Source organism: Pinus tabuliformis, chromosome 9, assembly GCF_031772625.1.
Source record: "Pinus tabuliformis cultivar Carrire ecotype Pingquan chromosome 9, CPIR1, whole genome shotgun sequence".
Classification (NCBI taxonomy): domain Eukaryota; kingdom Viridiplantae; phylum Streptophyta; class Pinopsida; order Pinales; family Pinaceae; genus Pinus; species Pinus tabuliformis.
In genome coordinates, this window is record NC_142307.1 from 1,057,480,354 (window position 1) to 1,057,497,261 (window position 16,908).

At 47.1% G+C, this 16,908-nt stretch overlaps 1 non-coding gene and 1 pseudogene across 1 annotated transcript; both read left to right on the plus strand.

The window, feature by feature from the left end:
- The first annotated feature begins 11,664 nt into the window (after positions 1 to 11,664).
- LOC149152358 (5.8S ribosomal RNA) lies at positions 11,665 to 11,818 on the plus strand. Its single transcript, XR_016263822.1, has one exon. It is a non-coding gene; the product is annotated as a 5.8S ribosomal RNA (ribosomal RNA).
- Positions 11,819 to 12,065: 247 nt separating this feature from the next.
- Positions 12,066 to 15,300, plus strand: LOC149152359 (25S ribosomal RNA; annotated as a pseudogene).
- The last annotated feature ends 1,608 nt before the right edge of the window (positions 15,301 to 16,908 follow it).

Consider the following 16,908-nt stretch of genomic DNA (forward strand, 5'->3'; position numbering starts at 1 on the left):
TGTTGTTGAGATTCTCTATTTTCTTGGGATCTTTGTTTCTTCGGTGTTGTTTTCTTCCCTTCTTCCTTTTTCCCCTAGATTTATGGAGAATAGGTGGGATTGTTGTGGATTGGTGTTTAGGAAGGACGAAAAGCAGTGTGAGTTCCCGAGGTGGCCACCTTAGTCTTTCTCGATCATCGTCCCCTGTAGTTCCCCCCTTTTTGTGAGGGCACGGGGTTTGGGAAGCTTGTTCTCTATTTGAGCCTCCCCTTGTGAGCCAGTAGCCATGTTTGTTGTCTCTTGCTTTCGTGTTGTTTTCTTCCCTTCTTGCTTTTGGCCCCTAGATTTACGGAGAAAAGGTGGGATTGTTTTGGATTGGTGTTCAGGAAGGACAAAAATTAGTGCGAGTTCTAGGGGTGGCCACCCTATTCCTTCTCGATCACTGTCCCCTGTAGTTCCCCCCTTTTTGTGAAGGCATGGGGTTGGGGAAGCTTGTTCTCTGTTTGAGCCTCCCCTTGTGAGCCAGTAGACATGTTTGATATCTCTTTCTTTCATGTTGTTTTCTTCCTTTGTTCCTTTTGGTGCCTAGTGTTACACAGTAATTTGTCACTGCCTACCTGTCAGTCACCCTGTTGTGCCAAGAATTCACAATCACTAAGTTCATGCTTTCTGAACTGGCCCAAAAACCCATTTTTCCAAAGTTTTGTGCATCAGCGCGTCTGTTCTTAAAATATCCGCGATGACTGGCGCCCTGTAGTGTATTCCGTGCGCTGCCAGCACGGAAGGACATCACTTTCCCGCGCTGGTCGACATCGCGCCTTTCCTGTGTGCTTCCGCGCTGACATGACTGTCCCAGTTATTGAGACGCGGTGACAGCGCGACAGTTTCCTCATAACCCGCGCTGATCCAGTTTGGGCGAATTTGTTCAAACAGCCAGCCTTCCAGATAACTCCAGGCTTGGTTGTTAGCTTTGTGAATGTCGACTCCTTTCTATGGCATGTCTGTTCGACCCTTTGCAACCACTTCCCTTGAAGATAAGCTCATCCTTCCACCCTTTTAGGAGACTCCCTCTCCTATATAAACCCCCACCATTGCCATGAGTAGCTAGTTAGACATAGCTTGGATTGTACAGAGCTTGTAGTGCTCAGATTGCTACTATAGGTTTGGTGTGCTAGGTGTGGAAGTGATTGATTGTTTAGGGAAGGTTGTTTTGTGTTGCTTGTGTTGTTTGACTTGGGAGAATCATCCTCAAAGGTGAATACTTGAGATACATGCTGACTGGCCCCTCTTGAGAAGGCTACCGACGTCAGAACATTTGGTTGTACTCTTCTCTATTCTGATTAATAATAGATGACTGCCATTATTGTTCCATTCCCATTTGTCTATGTGATGATTAAATGTGAATTACATCTTTTCTGACCGATGTATGGTTACTTTTATTAGATTTCACGCTTGTGTTTGTTTCCCCTTCGTAGGTGCAGGTGTCTGTTCACGGAGATCGCGAGGGATCGTGACCAGCCGAAGCGAAGGATCGAAGGCGGCATCTCTTCGTCAAACAATAGCGTTGGAATCCAAGTAGGTGCTCTTGACCTCTTGTTTAATTGTAATTAGGAACATGCACGGCAGCATTGATTGATTGTTGCTAGACCCCTGCTGGGCTAGTAGGGATCGCCTCTATCCGTAGAGGGGATTTACCTCTCCAACAATTTGGCGACTCCGCTGGGGATCAGCCTTTTTGTCTTTTGAGTCCTCTTTTGTGGTTGACTTTGATTGGTCTCTTTTCTGAGATTTTGGGATTGTCTCTTTGCTTATAAACTTTCTGGGTACATCTGGGAAGTGTCTTAATTGTTAAAAGGCTCTTGCCTTTGGTTTGGGAAGTTTTCGCTTTGGCTTGCTTGTTTTTTGCACTCAGCGAGTTTTAATTCAGGACAGTCGCGCTGACATCGTGCCCCTGTTCCTTTGGTATCCTTTCCATCGCGCCTGTACATCTAACAGTCGCACTGACCTCGTTTTCAGAGACAGCGCGCTTTATTCGTGTCCTCCCGCGCTGATATCGCGCCCCCGCTTCTTTGAGATCTGTGTCATCGCGCCTGTGTGTCTTCTTTCCGCGCTGACCTCGTTTTTCAGAGACAGCGCGCTTTTTTCGTGTCCTTCCGCGCTGATATCGCGCCCCCGCTTCTTTGTGATTTGTGTCATCACGTCTGTGTGGCTTCTTTCCGCGCTGACCTCGTTTTTTTGAGACAGTGCGCTTTATCCCTATCCTTCTGCGCTGATGTCGCAAAGTTGCTACAGGCCTCCTCCTATCAGCACCGAGTTGCTGAAGGCTACCCGCGCTGATCCTGTAAAGTTCATTTTTGGCCAAATTAGCCTCCTGAACCTCTTGTTGTGATTATCCCTTCTTCTCTCCACCTGTTTGTGACTTGCTTTTCACTGTCTAAACTCTGAACTGCTTGATTGCGGAGTCTGGTTCCATAGGGTTCCGTTTTTGCTCAGTTCTTGATTTTGCGAATACCTTCCCTTTTTGCTTTCGCTGCTTAGTTTGTGTTTACACCGTCACTTTTTCGATTGCTGAATGGTTTTGAGTCTCCAATTGACTGGTTGTGACTCTCATCCTTCGGGTGTTTGCCTTTTTCTTTTGATTCTGCACTCTAGCCCTAGGACATCTAGTGGCCGTGTGTGTGTCAAGCCTTCCGTAGGGTTTTTGTTTCCTCGCTTGACCAGCCAACTTCGGATTTGTTGTTTGTACCTATTCAGTGATTGTGGAGTGTCTTTGGTTGTGTTTCCGAGCGGTTCTCGCTTCCCGCTTGTTCGAAATCCTTGCTTGTCTTACCGAGCTTAGATCACATAGCTCGTGCGGAACTTGATTTTCTCGTTGATTTGGAAATCTTGCTGGGTGTTTTGGGAGCTTTGTGTGTTTTCATTAGGCAATTGCATTTTGCTTGGTGTTCTAGTTCCTCCAAATTATTTTAGATGCTTTGTGTCACTGAAAGAAAATCAAACTAGTGGTTTTGCTTTTAAAAAATTGAAAAGGAAAAGAATGTTTCATTGAGTTGCAATTTCAAGAGAAAAGCTTCCTTTCCTCGCTTTTAGTTGCATTAGGCTATTTGATTGCTTGTGTTCGTGTTGTTTGATTGAAATCTCTTTACCCTTTCATAGCTAGAATTCATCGAACGAAACGATTTTCTTTGGCATGTAGCTTGCATCTAGGTAATTGTGAGAGAACATACGATAGAGCCTGAAATCGAAACTTAATCTCAAGATCAACTATAAAATGAACCAAATGAATCTAAAAACGCATTGGAACTAAACGCAAAGATCTAGAGGTCTAGGTTAGAGACGTGTTCCAGCGTCTTTAAACATAGTCACTGTTGTTTCACATTACGGTTGGGTGATTCCTCCTTCTGTGACTCGATAGTGGTCTAACACGGACTGCGCTCCCACGTACCGTCACGTATATAGGGAGACCCCACTAGGCTTTTATCCTTGATCCATAGGAAGCCGAGTCTGCCGCCTTACGATTCGCAATGCAGTGAACACATCATTCACGAAGATTGACCACCCGTACCCTAAAAAGTATTCTGTGGTTTTGCGAAAAGTCTGGCACACCTTTTACCTAGAATCTCCAGAGCAGTCACTTTTGATCCTTTTCGGACTCCCTAAATGAAAAGGTGCCTGTGAGCGTCTTGTCACTTCGTGCTCATTAAACATTCGAAGGCAACTGGAGTCATCTTTTGTCCTTTTCTCGACTCTTGAAACATCAAAAGGTCAAGTCTAATTCCAATGTCTTAAAAGTTATTCGGCCACGATAACATTCCTTGATTAGATCTTGTGTGGGTTAGCTTGAGTAGCTGTCGTTTTCATTTGCTATGGCAACTTTTCTGGGATTCACTAACCCAGGTTCCCCCTCTGATGGGAATCCAGGACCATTCCCTCGTCTTGAGAATGTTGGTGCTCCGTATATGGCGACGTTGTCCCTACCAGGGTTAACCGTCGGGTTGCCTGTGTGGTTGTTTTCAACCTCTTTGGTCTCTACCGTATCGGCTGTTGGCCCATCAGTCCCTCCACCTGAACAACATCATGTTGATCCTAAGGTGGATCTCTCTCCTTCGACGCCTCCTTCTACGTCTTCCTCTTGTACTTCGCCTGGCGGAAGTCTCGATTCACATAACCAGGTGACTAAGAAGAAGAAGAGGAAGACCAAGAAGAAGAAGTCTCCTAAGGGAGAGATTACACACACGATTCCCCCCTCAAGTCCAGCTATCCACTCCATTACACCTGAAGTCGGGTCACCTTCTGCTCCTTCGCGGAAGGTTAAGTTTCCTTGTCGATTATGCAGGGAGGACCATCTGCTTCGTGATTGTCCTGGCATTCCCAGGGTATTAGAAGTTTGGTCTCACGATCCGGCCCGCCCTTCATCGTCCACTGATGATAATGGCGATGCTACCTCATCAGTTGGGAATGGCACAGGAAAAGGGAAGATTCGAATTCCTTGTAGACTTTGTGAAGGCAATCATCCCCTCCACCTTTGTCCACTCATGGATAAAGCCTCCACTGTTTTGGAAAGTCTCCCAGCTCCTTCACCCCAACTCCCCGTTGGATATCAACGTCTTTCTGCAGCTGCAGATCATTCACCTCCCGACAATGAGATTGGTTCACATTCTTCTCTTGTCCAGGTTCCTCTTCCTGAACCCGGCTATGTCCAGCCTGTTCCAGACCAACCATTGGTCGGAAAGAGTGTCGACTCGAGTCCATTTCCTGCCAACCACTCTGTTTCGGAAGAGCAAAATTCCCATGTTCTTCTTGTCTCGTCAAATTCTCCTGAGCTCGGTGATGGATTTCCCATCCCAACCTCTCCGGAGAATTTCGATTCGGTTCCTTCCGAGCAGGGGGGCAACCATATGGTTCCCCCACCAAGTAGTTCGGTCATTTCCTTTGATTGGAGTCATTTGACTACCCCTCCCCTACCATCCCATGTGCCTTTCTGGGTCACCGCCTATGCCTCCCATATGGCGTTGCCGGGCACTGTGTTGGACGAGGGAGCCTCGGTTAGTCTTATGCCCGTTACTACTTGGCAGGCTTTGGGTTCCCCATCGCTTGTACCCGTCGCACCGAATCTCACTGCTTTTGACGGAGGAACGAGTCAACCATTAGGGATCCTTCCTCAGTTTCCTATTACTTTGGGAGGTAAGACTGTCTATATAGACATCTCAGTTACCCAAGGTTCTTTAAACTTTAGTCTTCTCCTTGGGCGTGACTTTGTGTATGCCATGGGAGCCCTTGTTTCTTCACTTTTCCGCGTGGTTTTCTTTCCACACGATGGAAGAATAGTGACGATCGATCAATTATCATTTGTTCGTCCACAAGCCCCTCCGGCATACTTGCCCTTCCCTCCTGGTTTTCATCCACCAGTTACACCTGTTTCGCCTCAGATCAACTACGTGGCCACCTCTCCCGTGCCTGTATCCAGCAGTGCTGCCGTCATGCATAGTGTCCTGGGGGCATTGGGTCCTGACTTCCGAGACATTGACCTCCCACCGGGAATGCCACTCTTGGAAGCCTCGACTTCCTATTCATTATGACGAAGTTTCGGGCGGAGCATAGTTCCTCTTCCTATGTCAAGCTCCCTAAAAAATGAAATTAGGTCTGCACGGAGCATAGTTCAGTTTCCTATGTCAAGCTCCCTAAAAAATGAAATTTGGTCTGTTTGGAGCAAAGTTCCTAGTCTTGTGTCAAGCTCGCTAACAAATGAAACAAGGAGTCTCGAGGATAGTTTCGCCAATGTATCAACCTCGTTAAAATAATGAAACGGCTTGTGTCCGAGGATAGTTCTTTTACCTGTGTCAACCTCGTTAAAACAATGAAACACAAGCTCGTGCAATTCGAGCGCAATAACCATTATGGCAACCTTCAACCCATTTTCAATGGATTGAAGCTTGGGGGGCATGTACCTCGAATTGAGATACGATGCTGGGGGGCATGCCCGTTCCCTTTACCATCAAGCATAGTTTGCATATGTACCATGTGCTTTTAAGCTTGCATAAAAATAAAATTTCCCATAAAGCATAGTTTGCATACGTGTTTCTCATGTGTGTTTTCAAGCTTTCATAAAAATAAAATATATGCATGTGTGTATATATATTCCACAAATGGGTCATTTGTTATGCATTAAATACATCAGATTACATGTGTCGAACAGTTGCATAGCATATAGAATACATCATCACATGTAAAAGATTCATCTAGGAATAAGCATATGCATATAAATAAATTTTCCAAGCATAGTTTGCATGAGTGTGTGCTTTTAAGCTTGCAAAAAATATAAAAATCCATGGATCGCGTGTTGTGCAATTCATACATAAGATCACAATTGTACTGAATAAATGCATAACATAAAAAGACATCATCACATGTAACAATGATCCATCCAAAAAGTCGGTATGTATATATATATATATATCGTGTGGCGCACTAAGGCACTAAAAAATAAGTGTATATGTCCAAAACATCAGTACATCTGAGTCATGTGTCTCAAAATAACAGTGGAAATAAAAACCCTAGGTAAACTATGGAGCCGGGTGATGCTCTCTGTAGTACGCAGCTGCTCGTGCTACCCGCCTCAGAAGGCGGTGCACCCTGGGTTGCACCCCCACTGTATGAATCTGATGCTCTAAAGGGACCTCTTCGACCCCCTGATAGTCAGGCACTCCCTCCAGCAACCCCTCAAGGTTGCGAGCAATAGTCTCTGACGTGTCAACTCCTAGAGGGACCAAGGCAAGGACATTAGCTCCTTGCCCCTCTCTCCGTGCCTCTGGAGCTAAACCAATGGGTCTGACAGGTCCCACATCTGCATACCATGACAGTTATTAGGACATGTACATAAAAAATTCAAAAACATCACAAAACTCAAAAAAGTCAAGTGTTATACCTGCATCATCCCACTGTTCCCCTGGGGGCAGCACCATATCAGGGTCATTGCGGAAGTCCGTACCCGCGTATGGCCAGTCCTCCACGAAGATAACCTGCTGATCTAGCCAGTCTCAAAAAAATGCTCCCCAGGCATGTGGCCGGCCACCACCCCCGCGTGGCATGATACGAGCCCATCGTGTGGCCCTCGTCTCCCGAGGATCCCTGGGAGCATCCACGGCTAGCGTCTGTAGCCGCATGGCTGGCACTCGCTCCAGAATGAGCGGGACCAGGATAGACCCGTAGCCGAACTGCTTCGTCTCTCCGCGACGACAGTTGCTCAGCTGCCTTTTCATGTTGTTGGTCACTGCTGTGGCCCAATCAAACACTCTAGGCTCAAGGCAGTCGAGAGCTAGCAAGAGGTGGGTCTTAGAAGCCTCGTGGTTGGCCATGCTTCCCGCTGCCCGGGTCACCATGAACAGGATGGTGCGAAGGACCATGTTTCCCACCGTGGGGATTCCCACTTTCCCACTCTGCGTCTTCTCAGCCTCCGGACAGACTCGGGCCATGAGGTCATCTAGAGTACCGCCGCCAGGTCGTTGTCCCTCTATGATGGGCCTCGCACCCCGGCGTGACAACCCAGTCAGGAAGAAGATGTCCATATGGTCGAATTCAATATCTTGGCCCCGAATGGTGAATTTCCCATCCACCGGGTTCCATGCCCTGATCAACAGCTCAAGGAGATCGTGCTGGGCCCTTAGGCGCGGTGTGAGGAAGAATTTCATGAAACCGCAAGCCCGCATGGCATTGCAGCATTCCGCACTTGCCCAAGCAGCTACATCTTCGACATCGTGAGCTCTTTCCTGCCATTGGAAAGCCATTGTGTCCTGCACAAGCCATGAAAAGGAATTAGAAGCGCTGGCAATGGAATTTGTACGTTCAAAATTGAACAACAAAATTTTTCCGCGCCAGCGCGGCTATTTTAAAAACAGCCGCGCTGGCCATGGTCGCCCTTTGTAATTTTTCGAGGTCAGCGCGGAAGAACATGGGTTTTCCGCGCTGACCCGAAGTTGGCAGCGTTCTGTCCTAATTCGGCCAGCGCGGACCCGCGTGGGATATCCGCGCTGACCGAGAGCGCATCCATGCGCCAAGAATTTGCCCAATTGGGCAAATTCAACCGCTAAAATCTAATAAAAAATGATTAAAATGCAGGGCAAGGAGAGGAGGACCTACCTGGAAGAAGCGGTTCGGAAAATGGTGTCCGTACGGGCTGGAAATCACTCCGTTAACTTTCTGGCTTCTCCACGTCCTTCACGTCCCAAAATGGTAAAATGGTAAAAATGTTTTTTACCCCCCCCCCTATTTATAGTAAAAACTCATAAATGACCATATTTTTTGGGTTTTTTACCATCTTTTTCCATGGCTGTAGCCCTAGATCTATCGAATACATGTTTTAATATGTTTTTTACACATATCGAATGGATTTATGCGGGTTGTGCTCTTGTGCAGGATCGGATAAACCAGCATGGTCGTCATAGCTCTTCGTGCACTTGGTTTCCAAACGTGTCGTCTCTAAGCTCTTTTCCGACATTAAACAAGAGAAGATAGCCAAGCCTCCTTTCAGCTCGTTAAAAGGAACGAAAGGCGGTCGTTTTAAGCTCTTTTTTCGACCGTTGGACTAAAAAGATTGCCGGGTGTTTGTCGTTTCACACTCGATATCGGCTTTAAAACGACGTGTTTCCGACCCCTTTTTTACTTTTTCGGGTTGAAGGCACTATCCACGAAAAGTACTCCTCGGTCGTAATGGTCGGGCAGTTCTTTCGAGCATAGTTTTATACTTTTTCGGGCTCGAGAGACACAACTGTACGAAAAAGGACCCCCCTGGAGTCTCCTTTTCCGCAATCTTTTCAGACTCTCTAAACAAGAAAAGATGCCGAGTTTTTCCTTTGTCAGGCTCGTTAAATACTTGATGACATCGAGCATTGTCGAAATGACGCTCTTCAAGCATATGCTATCCCTGTCAAGCTTGTCATCCAAAAAATAATCGGGGTACCTGCCAGAAATGGTGGGGAAAATGGAACTATGATTACAGTCGTGTCGGCAGTATGTCGCTTTTGAACATGGCACTTCGCTGCTTCGTGTCTGGGTGGGGCCATCTCATCTTGTTTTCACTAGCCTCCATGGGTTTGGGTTATCCTATTTGGCCTCTCATTTGCTCATTGCCATCATCACCATATCCCTTGCTCATTTGATGTCAAACACTGCCAACCCCGCTTCCGTGCCGCCATATGTTCAAGAGAAGTTGACCTCTGCAACAATACAACCTCGTCTGCTATCTCACACAAACTATTTTACCTCTGTCTTGTGTCGATGATGTGGGAAACATTATGGCCCACCTTCGATCAAGGTCCTTTCCCGTCGACTCCAGCTCATTATCCGGGACGGTGACTTAGAGACTCCCTTCAGGTGCCTTGGAGCCTACATGCCTCAATGGCAGGTTCTTCGTGTTCGACGCGAGGTTTACATCATTGACCTCCGATCGAATGATTCCGTGGGTGTTCGACACCAGCTCATTGATTCACACGCCATGGAGTGTACCTATAGTACCTTGAGGGCCATTGTCATTATTGGTGGTACCTCTCGCGTCTGTTAACAGTTTTCATCATTGACTGGTAATCAGACGATGTTCATGCATGTTCGACTTCAACTCATGTATTCACATGTCTGGACTTGTACTTTGTTCGGGTCGAGATGGAGCGCAAGACCCTGGATCCCTGTTTGTTATGGTCCAGGTTGCGATTTGTGGATGATCATTACATGACTCATTGATGGATGGCTGCGCCCACACCTGAGTCTTCATGGATGGCTGCGACCATACCTTGTCATTACTTTGGTCTCTTCAGCTAGGTGGCTGCGTCCACTCCACAGACCTTTTCGCATGTCTTTTGGATGGCTGCGCCCATGCCTAGACTGCATGTACTTGATTATCAGAGGTTTTCCGTCCTTCCTGGTGGTGTTCCAGTTCGGCATGTGTTGTAAAGCATTTCACCCCTCCCACTCTCTCGGTCTTCATGCTTTAGGGGGCATCTGTTACACAGTAATTTGTCACTGCCTACCTGTCAGTCACTCTGTTGTGCCAAGAATTCACAATCACTAAGTTCATGCTTTCGGAACTGGCCCAAAAACCCATTTTTCCAAAGTTTTGTGCATCAGCGCGTCTGTTCTTAAAATATCCGCGATGACTGGCGCCCTGTAGTGTATTCCGTGCGCTGCCAGCGCGGAAGGACATCACTTTCCCGCATTGGTCGACATCGCGCCTTTCCCGTGTGCTTCCGCGCTGACATGACTGTCCCAGTTATTGAGACGCGGCGATAGCGCGACAGTTTCCTCATAACCCGCGCTGATCCAGTTTGGGCGAATTTGTTCAAACAGCCAGCCTTCCAGATAACTCCAGGCTTGGTTGTTAGCTTTGTGAATGTCGACTCCTTTCTATGGCATGTCTGTTCGACCCTTTGCAACCACTTCCCTTGAAGATAAGCTCATCCTTCCACCCTTTTAGGAGACTCCCTCTCCTATATAAACCCCCACCATTGCCATGAGCAGCTAGTTAGACATAGCTTGGATTGTACAGAGCTTGTAGTGCTCAGATTGCTGCTATAGGTTTGGTGTGCTAGGTGTGGAAGTGATTGATTGTTTAGGGAAGGTTGTTTTGTGTTGCTTGTGTGTGAGAGAGAGTTGTTTGACTTGGGAGAATCATCCTCAAAGGTGAATGCTTGAGATACATGCTGACTGGCCCCTCTTGAGAAGGCTACCGACGTCAGAACATTTGGTTGTACTCTTCTCTATTCTAATTAATAATAGATGACTGCCATTATTGTTCCATTCCCATTTGTCTATGTGATGATTAAATGTGAATTACATCTTTTCTGACTGATGTATGGTTACTTTTATTAGATTTCATGCTTGTGTTTGTTTCCCCTTCGTAGGTGCAGGTGTCTGTTCGCGGAGATCGCGAGGGATCGTGACCAGCCGAAGCGAAGAATCGAAGGCGGCATCTCTTCGTCAAACAATAGCGTTGGAATCCAAGTAGGTGCTCTTGACCTCTTGTTTAATTGTAATTAGGAACATGCACGGCAGCATTGATTGATTGTTGCTAGACCCCTGCTGGGCTAGTAGGGATCGCCTCTATCCGTAGAGGGGATTTACCTCTCCAACACCTAGCTTTATAGAGAAAAGGTGGGATTGTTGTGGATTGGTGTTCGGGAAGGACGAAAAGTAGTGCGAGTTCCTGGGGTGGCCACCCTAGTCCTTCTTGATTGCCATACCCTGCATTTCCCCCATTTTTTTGAAGGCATGAGGTTGGGGAAGCTTGTTCTCTGTTTGAAGCCTCCCCTTGTGAGCTAGTAGCCATGGTTGATAACCCTTTCTTTAATGTTGTTTTCTTCCATTCTTCCTTTTGGCCCCTAGCTTTACGGAGAAAAGGTAGGATTGTTGTGGATTGGTGTTCGAGAAGGAAGAAATGCAGTGCGAGCTCCCAGAGTGGCCACCCTAGTCCTTCTCGATTGCTATTCCATGCATTTCCCTACTTTTTGCGAGGGCGTGGGGCTCCGAGAGATTGTTCTTTGTTTGAGCCTCCTCCTGTGGGGGGGGGGTTCACACCTTTGTTTCTCTTTCTTTCATGCATTTTTCTTCCTTTCCTCCTTTTGGCCCTTAGCCTTACATTTGTTTTGGGGGGTGCCCCTATTCAGTGTTGTGGCAAATTTTTTGGTAATACGTGGAAAATACTCTCGGCAACGGATATCTCGGCTCTTGTTATGATGAAGAACATAGTGAAATGCAATACTTAGTGTGAATGGTAGAATCCCGTGAATCATTGAGTTTTTGAATGCAATTTGCGCTCGAGGCCTCGATCGAGGGCGCATCTGTCTGGGCGTCACATCCCATTCAAACACGCTCTCTACAATATGTTAAGGAGCAGCAGAGCTGGTTTTCCATGCCCAATGTGGTGCGTTTGGCTGAAATACCTTGAGTGATGTTTCATGGCGTGCGTTGACAAGCTGTGATCTTGTCCCCTTGGATGGGTAGTTGGCATTAGTTGATGCAGGCTTTGTGTGGCATCGCTCAAACTTTCTTTGCTATCTCTTGTCCTCCCATTGGGTAGGGCAGATTTAGCTCCAACTTTGTGACCTCAGCTCAGGCAAGAACACCTGCTGAGTTTAAGCATATAATTAAGCTGAGGAAAAGAAACTTACAAGGATTCCCCTAGTAGCAGCGAGCGAACCAGGAAGAGCCCATCTTGAAAATTGGGTGGCAGTGTCGCCTGAATTGTAGTCTCTAGAAGCGTCCTTAGCGGTAAACTTGGGCTAAGTCCCTTGGAAGGGGGTGCTTGATAGGGTGATAGCCCCATCGGGTTGGGACACTGCTGCATCACGAGGCGTTGTCAATGAGTCAGGTTGTTTGGGAATGTATCCCTAATTGGGTGGTAAATTACATCCAAGGCTAAATACAGGCGAGAGCCCGATAGCTAACAAGTACCGTGAAGGAAATATGAAAAGGAATTTGAAAAGAGAGTTAAAGAGTGCTTGAAATTGGCGGGAGGGAAGTGGATGGAGGCTGTCGATGCATCTCAGTCGGATGTGGAATGACTGAGGCTAGTTCGCCGCTCGACTTGAGGTGCAAACCAACAAGAACTACTGCATCGTCACAAGCGTGGGTGGATTACTGCCTATCAGTTTGCCATTCCAATGGTCGAGGAATGAAGCATACGCCCTTGTGGTGGGCCGTGTGCACCTGCGCACTCGTGGTGTTGGTTGACAGGCTTTCCATTCAAATCATCTTGAAACACGGACCGAGGAGTCTAACATGTGTGCGAGTCAGCGGGTTTGAAAACCTGTGAGGTGCAGGGAAGTTGATGGGCAAGATCCCCTCTCTTGGGGGGTACATTGTCAACCGATCTTGAGCTTATGTGAAGGGTTCGAGTGCGAGCACACCTTTTGGGACCTGAAAGATGGTGAACTACGCTTGAGCAAGGCGAAGCCAAAGGAAACTCTGGTGGAGGGTCGTAGTGATACTGATGTGCAAATAATTCGTCTAACTTGGGTATAGGGGTGAAAGACTAATTGAACCATCTAGTAGCTGGTTTCCTCTAAAATTTCCCTCAGGATACTTGGAGCAAATGTGCGAGTTTTATCAGGTAAAGCAAATGATTAGAGGCATCGGGGGTGTAATGTCCTTGACCTATTCTCAAACTTTAAAAAGGTAAGAGGGTGTGGCTGCTCCATTGAGCGCACCATGGAATCGAGAGCTCCAAGTGGGCCATTTTTGGTAAGTAGAACTGGCGATGCGGGATGAACCGAAAGTCGAGTTACGGTGCCAAATTGTGTGCTAACCTAGATCCCACAAAGGGTGTTGGTTGATTACGACAGCAGGACGGTGGTCATGGAAGTTGAAATCCACTAAGGAGTGCGTAACAAATCACCTACCAAATCAACTAGCCCCGAAAATGGATGGCGCTGAAGCGCGCAACCTATACTCATTGTCAAAGCAATTGCCTAGCTCCGATGAGTAGGAGGACATGGGGGTCATCGAGAAACCTCAGGCATGAGATTGGGTGGATTGGTCCCTAGTGCAGATCTTGGTGGTAATAGTAAATATTCAAATGAGAACTTTGAAGATTGAAGTGGGGAAAGGTTCCATGTGAACAACACTTGGACATGGGTTAGTCGATCCTAAGAGATGGGGAAGCCTTGTATCAAGGGTGCAATCTGCACGAGCATCGAAAGGGAATCAGGTTAATATTCTCAAAATAGAACATGGCGGCGGGCGGAAATGTTAGGAAATCTGGAGACGTCGTCGGGGGCCCCGAGAAGAGTTATCTTTTCTTTATAACAGCTTGTCCATCCTGGAATCAGTTCACTCAGAGATAGGGTCCAGTAGCTAGAAGAGCACCACATGTCTTGTGGTGTCCGATGTGCCCTTGGTGGCCCTTGAAAATCTGGAGGACTGAGTACCATTCATGCCCAGTCTACTCTCACAGTGAGGATGGGCAGCGGTGTGATGATTGGGCTATGAGAGTAGAATGCCCCCTGCTAGGGGATTTTCCCTAAGCGTAGAATAGTGGACTTAGAACTGGTACGAACAAGGGGAATCTGACTGTTTAATTAAAACAAAGCATTGCGATGGTCCCTGCAGATGCTGATGTAATGTGATTTCTGCACAGTTCTCTGAATGTCAAAGTGAAGAAATTCAACCAAGCGCGGGTAAACGGTGGGAGTAGCTATGACTCTATTAAGGTAGCCAAATGGCTTGTCAATTAATTAGTGACGCACATGAATGGATTAACGAGATTCCCACTCTCCCTATCTACTATCTAGCGAAACCACAGCCAAGGGAATGGGCTTGGTAGAATTAGCAGGGAAAGAAGACCTTATTGAGCTTGACTGTACTCTGACTTTGTGAAATGACTTGAGAGGTGTAGAATAAGTGGGAGCCGTTTTCGGCACAAGTGAAATACCACTACTTTTAAGTTTTTTTACTTTTTCAATGGGGCAGAGATGGGGCACTGCCAATGTTTTTGGCCTTAAGGCATGTTTCGGCGGGTCAATCTGAGCGGAAGACATTGTTAGGTGGGGAGTTTAGATAGGGTGGCACATTTGTTAAAAGATAATGTAGGTGTCCAAAGATGAGCTCAACGAGAACAGAAATCTTGTGTGGCTCAAAAGATTAAAATCTCATTTGATTTTTATTTTCAGTACGAATACAAATAGTGAAAGTGTGGCATATCGATCATTTAGATTTTCGGAATTTGAAGCTAGAGGTGTCAAAAAAGTTGCCACAGGGATAACTGGCATGTGGCAGCCACGCATTCATAGCGAAGTTTCTTTTTGATCCTTCGATGTCAGCTCTTCCTATCATTGTGAAGCAAAATTCACCAAGAGTTGGATTTTTCACCCACCAATAGGCAACGTGAGCTGGGTTTAGATTGTCGTGAGATAGGTTAGTTTTACCCTACTGATGAACGCACCGCAATAGTAATTCCACTTAGTATGAGAGGAACCATTGATTCAAACAATTAGTCATCGTGCTCAGTTGAAAAGCTAGTGGCATGAAGCTACCATGTGTTAGATTATGACTAAACACCTCTAAGTTAGAATCCATGCTAGAAGCGGTGCATGTTACTCTTCGACTGTATCTTGACCCGAAGTAGGGGCGTCGCTTTGTCAACCCCAGGGGCCCATGTCATTTTCAAACCACGACCGAGAAGCATCTAGGTCGGGGTAACTTTGAAGTTCAATTCCAAACGGTCGTTGAGAAGAATCCTTTGCAGATGACTTAAATACATGACGGGGTATTGTAAGTGGCAGAGTGGCCTTGCTGCCATGATCCATTGAGATTTAGCCCTTGGTCACCTTGATTCAGAGCTTCACTCTTATCACAAACAAATCTAGACAACCCTCCTACTCTCCTGCCTTTGCCTCTTCCTCCAGATGAAGTTTTTTTATTGCTTGGGGGCGGGAAATTTGGGTTTTCCATGTCGCGCCACGACAGCTAAAATTTGGGGTTTCCACGTTGCGACGAAAAAGGTGCGAAAGCATGGGAAAAATTGGGGTTTCCATGTCGTGCCCCGACACCCAAAATTTGGGGTTTCCACCTAGCGCCTAAAATTTGGGGCTTCCATGTCATGCCAAAAAATTGGGGTTTCCACCCAGCGCCTAAAATTTGGGGGTTTCACCCAGCGTAAAAGAATTTGGGGTTTCCATGTCGTGCCCAAAATTTGGGGTTTCCACCCGACACCTAAAATTTGGGGTCTCCATGCCATGCCCAAAATTTTGGGTTTCCAAGTCACGCCCTAGCGCCCAAGCCTGGGGAAACTTGGGGTTTCCATGTCATGCCATGACCGAAACCGACATTGCCCAAGCCTAGGGAAACTTGGGGTTTCCATGTCATGCCACGACTGAAACCGGCATTGCCCAAGCCTAGGGAAACTTTGGGTTTCCATGTCACGCCTTGGCACCCAATCCTGGGAAACTTGGGGTTTCCATGTCGCGCCACGACTGAAATTAGTGGCGCCCAAGCCTGGGGAAACTCGAGGTTTCCATGTTGTGTCTTGGCACCCAAGCCTTGGGAAACTTAGGGTTTCCATGTCCTGCCCTTGATGGAAACACAGGTTTCTACATTTTATGGCATGATGGAAACGTGAGATTTTCAACAATGCCCCAACCTGGGGAACTTGGGTTTCCATGACGATGCAAACCAGCTCACAAGTCTCAGGAACTTGGGGTGTTTTGAAACTGCTACTCAAGTCTGGAGAGCTCGGGATTTCCATGTTGCGGCACAGCTAGAACCACCGACGAAAACCACCCAAGTCTGGGAAACATGGGGTTTCCATGTCACTGCACACCCTGAATAGCCCGAGAGTTTGTGGAACTTCAGAAATCCATGTCGTACGGTGACGAAAAGCTGCCAAAGTCTAGGGAACTCGGGGTGTCCATTTCATGGCATGATGGAAATTGCTACCCAAGTCAATGGACACAGGGGTTTCCATTTCGCGTCATGAAAAACATTGCTACCTAAGTCTGGGAAACGCGGGGTTCCCATGTCACTCGCGCCCTGGCTAAAACTTCTGCCCAAGTCTGGGGAGCTTCAGGTTTCCATGTCATCGCGTGTCATGGAATGAACACCCAAGTCTACCAAACATGGGGCTTTCAATTTCATGGCATGACGGAAACTACCGAATTATGGGAAAATCGGGGTCTTCCATGTCTTTCCATGATAGAAACTATGACCTCAGTGTGGGTGGAGCCTAGGGGCTTCTGTTTCATGGCATGAGGGAAACCACCTAATTCCGGGAACATCTGGGGTCACCATCTCCCGCTCGGGCAAAAACTGCAGCCCTGGTGCTAGGAACTTGGGTTTCCATGTTGCAATACGACCGAAATCACCAAAGTTTATGGAACTCATGGTTTCCATGTTGTGGAACGATGAAGAACTGCCCCAGCCTTGCAAACTCGAGGTTTCCATTTCGCA